We start from the raw sequence: 8,306 nt of genomic DNA on the forward strand, positions 1-8,306 counted from the left end.
GGGTCTGGCACTTGTTTTCGTTGTGATAAGGTGGGATACCCCCATTTCGAGTGCCCGACATTGACCTGTTTCCGCTGTAAGGGTTCGGGTCACTTGGCATCAAACTGTCCTTCCATTAAGGCGGGGGGGGGGGGGGGTCCAGGCAGGGGACTTCCTCGAGGGGAAAATAGATGAGAAGCCGAAGGCCAGGGCGAGGGCCTTCAACATCTCCAAGAAGGAAGCGAAAGAGGATGCGGATGTCGTTTCAGGTACTTTTTCCTTATTTAGTTTTCATTCCACCGTTATAATTTCATATTCCTTTGAATTCGTATGTGTTGACCGTGTAGCTAAGCAGTAGCATAATATTGTCCTAGGTACCTTTCTACTTGATGAATTACAGGCGTCAATTTTATTTGATTCGGGCGCCAGTAGGAGTTTTGTTGCTACCACTTTCTAATCCTTATTGAATAAATCACTCGAGAGCGTAGTCGATGGGTTTGAGGTTGAGGTTGCCGTAGGAAAATCCGTGTCCGTGTCTAGGGCTATTCAGGGTTGTTCCATTGAGTTGTCTGGTTATAGATTTCCGGTGCGACTGTACTTGATGCCGCTTGGTTGTTTCGATGTGGTGCTCGGGATGGATTGGCTCGCGAATGTTGATGCTCAGATCATTTGTGGTCAGAAGCTCGTTCGTCTAAGGGCCCCGGATGGGACTCGAATTACGGTCTTCGGTGATCGGAATGCTGCGACGCCACATATTATATAAATTACCAAGAACTTCGTTGCCACTAGTGGCGAAGAATCATTTTTAAAATAATAATAAATAAAGAACTCGGAGCCTAAAGAGAAGTAAGTCTACAAGAAGCTGGCAGAGCTTTAGCCATTGGACCACATCGATCTATCCTACCTAAACTGTAAGCCTTTTCTTGTTCGTTCTTCGAATGAGGCTAGTGGAGATTAATTCCTTCCGGCTAATGAAGAGACTACTCCAGTCTTCCCATTCATTCCCATCCTTCTTCTCCCTAAGAATTGAACGAACCAAGTTCACCTATTCGAGAGTGAGGAAGAAAAACCAACAAGAAACTTCCCACTTTTGATGTCCTGCGATTCTACTAGTTTAGAAACTAAGGAGAAGGACAGGGGGCGCTAGGTCAGAAAAGAGAGAACTCTAAATTCTCCCCAAGTAGGATTTGAACCTACGACCAGTCAGTTAACAGCCGACCGCTCTACCACTGAGCTACTGAGGAACAACAGACTTAAGGAAGCCGACTCTCGTTCTTTGGACCAACCTATGACCGAACAAAAAGGAGTTCGTCACCCTCACATACACCGGGAAAAAGGTTACGATAGCAAGCCCCTCCCTGGCCATGACTAAGGCAGGGAAGTTGATGCAGCGGGGGTGCGGGGTGTATCTGGCGTATGCTATGAATGTGAATACCGAGGTGGCTACCGTCGGTGATGTTCCTATTGTTCGTGATTTCCCGGATGTATTTACAGATGATTTGTCAGATGTGCCGCCGGATCGCGAGGTCGAGTTCCAGATAGACCATGTACCGGGTGCCAAACCCGTTGCCCGAGCTCCCTACCGCCTAGCGCCGAATGAGATGAAAGAACTTATGGCCCAATTGGAAGACTTACTCGACAAGGGCTTCATTCGACCGAGCATCTCACCTTGGGGTGCCCCGGTCTTGTTCGTTAAGAAGAAGGACGGTAGCATGCGGATGTGCATTGACTACCGTGAGTTGAATAAGCTCACCATTAAAAATCGGTACCCGCTCCCGAGGATCGATGACTTATTTGATCAGCTCCAAGGAGCTAGTTGGTTCTCGAAGATCGACCTTAGGTCCGGGTATCATCAGTTGAAGATTTGGGAGAAGATATTCATAAGACTGCCTTCCGCACTCGTTATGGACATTACGAATTTCTGGTGATGTCTTTTGGTTTGACCAACGCACCGGCTGTGTTCATGGATCTCATGAACCGGGTGTGTAGACGATGCTCGATCGTTCGGTTATTGTGTTCATCGACGACATTCTTGTGTACTCTAAAATTGAAACCGATCACGTCGGTCATCTCATGGAAGTGTTGGAGGCTTTGCGGAAACACAAATTGTATGCGAAATTTCTAAGTGTTCCTTCTGGTTACGTGAGGTTCAATTTTTGGGCTATTTTATCAACCCGAGTGGTATTCTGGTTGACCCTGCAAAGGGTGGAAGCCGTGAATGAATGGGAGTCTGCTACGTCTCCAATTGAAATACGTAGTTTTCTGGGTTTGGCGGGGTATTACCGCCGCTTTATTCCTGATTTTTTGAAAATTGCTTCTTCGCTAACCAAGCTGACTAAGAAAAGTGTTAAGTTCGATTGGGGTACGGAACAGGAGGAGGCTTTTCTCGAGTTGAAGAACAGATTGACGCATGCCCCGATCTTAGCTTTACCTGATGGCACCGACGATTTGGTGGTGTAATCTGATGCCTCTTATCAGGGGCTTGGGTGTGTTTTGATGCAGCGAGGTCGAGTCATCGCTTATGCCTCACGACAATTGAAGCCTCACGAGGCGAATTATCCTACCCACGATTTAGAACTGGCAGCGGTTGTGTTTGTGCTTAAGTTGTGGAGGCACTATTTGTACGGTGTTCCTTGCGTTATTTATACCGATCATAAGAGCTTAACGTATTTCTTCGAGCAAAAGGAACTGAATATGCGGGCAGCGTCGATGGTTGGAGTTGATTAAGGACTACGACCTGGAGATCATGTACCATCCGGGTAAGGCTAACGTGGTGGCCGACGCGTTAAGCCGGAAGGAGAGACCAAAACCTATTCGTGTGAAATCCTACCAGCTTATTCTCAAACCCGACATTTTGAAACAAATAGCCAACGCACAGAATGAAGCGTTGCAGGTGGAATGGATTATGTCAGAGCGTATTTGGGGTCAGGAAAAGTTGTTGGATGACGTAGGTGATGGGGTGAAATATAAGGATGGTCGTTTGTGGGTACCGAGGTATGGAGGATTCAGAGATAAAATTTTGGATGAGGCACACAAGTCGCGCTATTCTATTCACCCGGGCGCGACCAAGATGTACCAAGACTTGAAGAAAAATTATCGGTGGCCTGCAATGAAATTTGAGGTGGCTCAGTACGTGAGTAAGTGTTTGACGTGTCTACAGGTTAAGGCCGAGCATCAGAAGCCATTTGGGAAGCTTCAGCTGTTGGAAATACCTAAGTAGAAATGGGAACATCTTACTATGGATTTCGTGACTAAATTGCCTCGTACTCCTAGGAGTAATTATGACACCATTTCGGTAATCGTGGATAGATTGACCAAGAGCGCTCACTTCTTGCCGATTTGAGAGATTTTTAAATCTGAGCAGCTGGCCGATGTGTTTATTCGTGAGATCGTTTCTAGGCACGGGGTGCCAGTATCTATTGTTTCTGATAGGGATACACGTTTCACTTCCAGGTTTTGGAAAAGGTTTCACGAGGAGATGGGCACTAAACTCCTCATTAGTACTGCTTATCACCCGAAGATGGATGGTCAGTCCTAGAGGACCATTCAGACTCTCGAGGATATGTTGCGGGCTTGTGTTATCGACTTTGGTGGTAGTTGGGACCGTCACTTACCGTTGGTGGAGTTTTCGTATAACAACAGTTATCACGCCACGATTGGGATGCCACCGTTTGAGATGTTGTATGGTAGGAGGTGTAGGACTCCAGTCTGTTAGGGTTCCATTGGTCAAAAGCAGTTAGGTAGTTTAGAGGTGGTCGAGGCTACGAATGAGAAACTCGACAAGATTAAAGCATTAATGAAGGCTGCGCAGGATCGTCAGAAATCTTATGCCGATAAAAGGCGAAGGCCTATCGTGTTTGAGGTTGGGGATCGGGTTATGTTAAAAGTTTCTCCCTGGAAGGGCATTATTCGTTTTCGTAAGAGGGGGAAGCTCAGTCCGAGGTTTATTGGCCCGTTCCGTATTTTGGCCCGAGTTGGCGAGGTAGCTTATAGACTGGATTTACCTGAGGAGCTCACGGGGATTCATCCTACTTTTCACGTGTCTCATCTGAGGAAATGCTTAGCGGATGAGGAGGCACATGTGCCTCTTGATGATATTGAGCTCGATGGTAAACTGAATTACGTTGAGCATCCGATTGCTATCCTTGACCGTCAGGAGAGGCGCTTGAGAAATAAGGTGGTTAGGCAGGTGAAGGTGCAGTGGAAGCACCGTAGGGGTTCCGAGGCCACTTGGAGTCCGAAGACGAAACGATGAAGCATTATCCGCAGTTGTTCCTGTCGCATCGGGATTCGAGGACGAATCCCATTGTAAGGGGGGGTGGATTTGTAAGAACTAAAGCTTGTAGAGTATGTATATCTCGGGACTTAACCGACATTTCTCAGAAGCCTTCACGTCATCCCGGTACGTTAAAGAACCTAACCATTCCTTCCGTTTTGCCTTACACTTGAATCTACAAGGACTAGAGTGTAATATCTTAAGTTATAACATAAAAAAAATAAAAAATAAAACCCTAAACCTAGCAGCTGCAGCGTTCGGCCAAGAGGCAGCCCCCCCTTCATTGCTTCGACTTTTTGATCGATTCCAAGTTCCTAGAGGTAGTTCAAGGTATGCACTACAATCCCCTACACTCTTTTTGCTCACCCCTAATCGTTTTGATGCTCAATTTTGCCGAAACTTTTCGTTGGGCAGATTTCGGCTAGAGTGCAATTGACCCACTTCCCGTGGATAAAAATTAGATTTTCCGGTGTAGAAAGATCCCCAGGTATGGCATTTACATCATATTAAAATTTCGTGGTCATTGGAGGTGTTTAGGTCGGTCAATCGATTTTAGTTCGAAAACTAGGGTTTATCGGGTGTAGAATTTGCAAATTGTTGAGTTTGATGCGTTAGTTGATCGGGTGACCGACCGATTCAGTTTGTGCAGCCCTAGGGAGGTTTAAGGGCTGTGGAAAAATTATTTTTTTGGTGCTCGGGGCTGTCGTGGTTAGTGCTTCGTCAATCGAGTCGGCGGTGCGCAAATTTTCGTTTAAATGTTAAAGTAAGTGTTGTAAAAAGGAACCGTCAACCCTATCAACTCGGGTGACATAATTATGATGAATGAAAAGAGTTAAGATGGAATTTGGTCCATTCGGGGCTGATTCGGTTAACAAATGGTTTTAAGGATTATTTCACGCGCATTCGACCCGATTTGACTATCTTTGGGCCTTGGGCCAAGTATTGGGCCTTGGGCCAAGTTGTTGGGCCTTGGGCCAAAGTGTTGGGCTTGTACGGCCCATTAGACTAAAGTGTTCCTACAGTCTAGTTTAGTAACGCGTTATGTATAATTTACAGGCCATTGCTTGTGATTTTGCCCTTAGGAACTTCCTAGCTCGTTGCAAGTATTCGATCGATCTCACGTGAGTTCATGACGCCCTTTTTACTCATTTTACTTTTGGGCTAGCATGCGCACCTAAACGTTTTCTTACTTGATGAAATGTTTTAAAATGATTTTATATAGGCTTGCTAGTATATGGTAATCCTTGGGATGTTAAATATATATAATATATATATATATATACATTATTTCTTGGCCTCTATTTGGCGATGTTGTAGTCGTTTTGACTACTGATGTTGTGTATGCCTACTTCGTGTTTGCATGCACTGATGTTACGTGTTTGGGTTGTACGTTTGCTCGACCCTGATGTTATACGTGGATGTTATATATATATAATGTTATGTATATAGGGATGTTGTTGAATGGATGTTTACATATACATTTGTATATGTATGTATGAGGATGTTTAAGTTCGATAATGATGATTAGATGGATGTACCCTTTTACTTTTAGAAAACCTTTGGTATGGCTATCATGATTTTACTATTGATATCTTATACTTAAAACTTGAACTCACTCAGCTCAAGCTGACTTTGTGTGCATGTTAGTGTAAGTTTCAGGATTTGGAAGAGGATGCCTTATCGCTTGGACGTGCACGGAGCTACTTGGATGGTGAAGGGTATACTGGATGGAAGAATTGTTTATGAATATTTTATTTCAAGGAAACTTATAAAAGTTATACTGATTTTGGTTCTTGGGCAAAATTCCCGGGTTTGGGGAACTTATTTCATTTTTCATGTTTTCTGCAAAATTTATGCTCTGATACGTTTGTTTTAATGGAAGAAACGGTTTTAAGTTTATTAAATTTTACGAGTGTTTGAATGATTACCAACTGTGGGGTTCCCGGGGTTCGGGGCCTTACACGGCTCGTTAAAAAGCTCGATCGAGATGAGCTCCATCGAGCCTGATCCCGAGCTTGAGCCTAAAAGTAAGCTCGTTTAATAAACGAGCCCGAGCCTGAGCTTCACTTATCGATCTCGAGCTGGCTCGCGAGCCTAAACGAGCCTGCCATTTATTTAAAATTTTAAAATATATGTTAAATATTATTAATTAATATATATAATCTTATGACAAAATAAATAAAAATAACTTAATGATATATATTATTTTATTCATAAAATTGTATAAAAATAATTATAATTATATAAAAAACAATTGACAAATACTAAACGAGCCGAGCCCGAGCCGAGCTCGAGCTTAAAAATCTACTCACAAGACGAGCTCGAGCTTTGAAAATATAGCTCGAAACGAGCCGAGCTCGAGCTCGAGCTTTGTGTAAGTTAAACGAGCTGAGCTCAAGCCTAGTCGAGCTCAGGCTCGGCTCGTTTGCACCTCTAGTAGTCAATGCCTAATTTCACAAGGCAATAGTCAACGGACACAACTATTTGCTCATGGTTTGATTGAATTATTACTCACATTATTTTGTTTGCGCATTTGTTATCTTTTACATAATATTATTAGTGTCAAAACTGATGATCATCTCACTCAACATGTGTTGTTGACAAATCTTTGTTTATTTTCTACGCATATGCGGGTTATCAGCCGATCTAAAGCTAAGTGAAGAACATATATAAAGACCTTAAAAATAAAATAAAGAATATTTTCTCAATCATTTAGTTTGGGATTATTTATTTGTTTGGAATTGTTATTTTCATATTTTGAAAATTGTGCACTTTATTTGAATTTTGAAATAAATAAATTAATTAGATGTTGTCATATTTATATTGTATGATAGTACCTTGTGAGCTATGAACCACGGTTCGCACCCTGAGATTTCCGCGTTAGGTTGGGGTGTGACAGATCAGAGCCAAAGGTTATAAAATAGGTGGTTAGAAAAATCTTAGTAATATGCTTAGAACCGTATACGTGCCTACTTGTTTGCCTTATGTGCTTATTAATACGTGTTTATAGCTTACTTAGATTATTTATTTATTTTATTATTTTAATATTGTGCAAACACAAATTCCGAGGTTATGCCTCACCTTCAAAATATTTTCAAATTCTTTTATTTTTAGTAGATTGCTTTTATTTTGGGAAATTCCTTAAGAATTTACTTGTTTTGTTTTTACTCCCGCACTTTAAAGCATGGGAGTATTACATGTTCTTGTATTAACCGTAAGGGGGAGAGAACGGTGAGTCGGGCCTTGTCAAAATGGTTCCGAGAACCCAAGGTAAGAGGCTATTCCTTACCTGGAGGATAACCTGACCACAATACTCGATCTTATAGGCCAAAGTGGAAAAAATGTCATACGACCGGAACTTTAAGTGGCCAACATGACCGGTCGGTTACATTCCTTTTATAAAAACCGAATTCACGGTGGTTCGTGGCTAAATTCTGGAAAAATTTCCAAGAATATATTTTATTATTTATTTATTTTTAAATGATTAGTTGGGTGAAAAATCCATGTCAACCCATGGACACTCCAACTATCCATTTCTCAACTTGTTTTCGATTTGATATTTGGTAGGAACGTATCACCCATGGTGGTTCACGAGATAATCCAAACTGCTCGTATTTGGATCCGTTAATTCGATATTTAGTTGGATCAGTTAAAATACCATGTAACGTTCATGGGCCGACCAACGTCATTAATTTGATAATTCGTTATTTAGTTTGGTCAGATAAAATGCCATGTAACGCTCATGGGCTGACCTACCCAATTGCTTTATAACTCGTTATTTATTTGGGTCATTTAAATTGCCATGGAACGCTCATGGGAGGCCCAATTCACAATTTATGTTGCGTTATTTAGTTGGGCAATTCAAATTGCCATGGAAAGCTCTTGGGAGGCCAACTCACTGGATATGTTTCGTTAGTTAATTCGGGTTCTCAAGCTGCCTTAGAAAGCCTATGGAAAGCCTAACCCAATAAAAATTTCATTTTGAATTTTACTTTTAAAATAGACTCTGTTGATTTATTTAATTATCTCCATATTATTCACTTGGTTTTAA

At 42.2% G+C, this 8,306-nt stretch overlaps 1 non-coding gene across 1 annotated transcript; it reads right to left on the reverse strand.

Moving 5' to 3' along the window:
• Nucleotides 1–1,151: 1,151 nt before the first annotated feature.
• Nucleotides 1,152–1,223, reverse strand: TRNAN-GUU (transfer RNA asparagine (anticodon GUU)). Its single transcript has one exon. It is a non-coding gene; the product is annotated as a tRNA-Asn (tRNA).
• Nucleotides 1,224–8,306: the final 7,083 nt, after the last annotated feature.

The sequence above is a fragment of the Bidens hawaiensis genome, unplaced genomic scaffold, assembly GCF_021521415.1.
Source record: "Bidens hawaiensis isolate Kalapana, Puna unplaced genomic scaffold, B.hawaiensis_p1.1 tig00040060_1, whole genome shotgun sequence".
NCBI lineage: Eukaryota > Viridiplantae > Streptophyta > Magnoliopsida > Asterales > Asteraceae > Bidens > Bidens hawaiensis.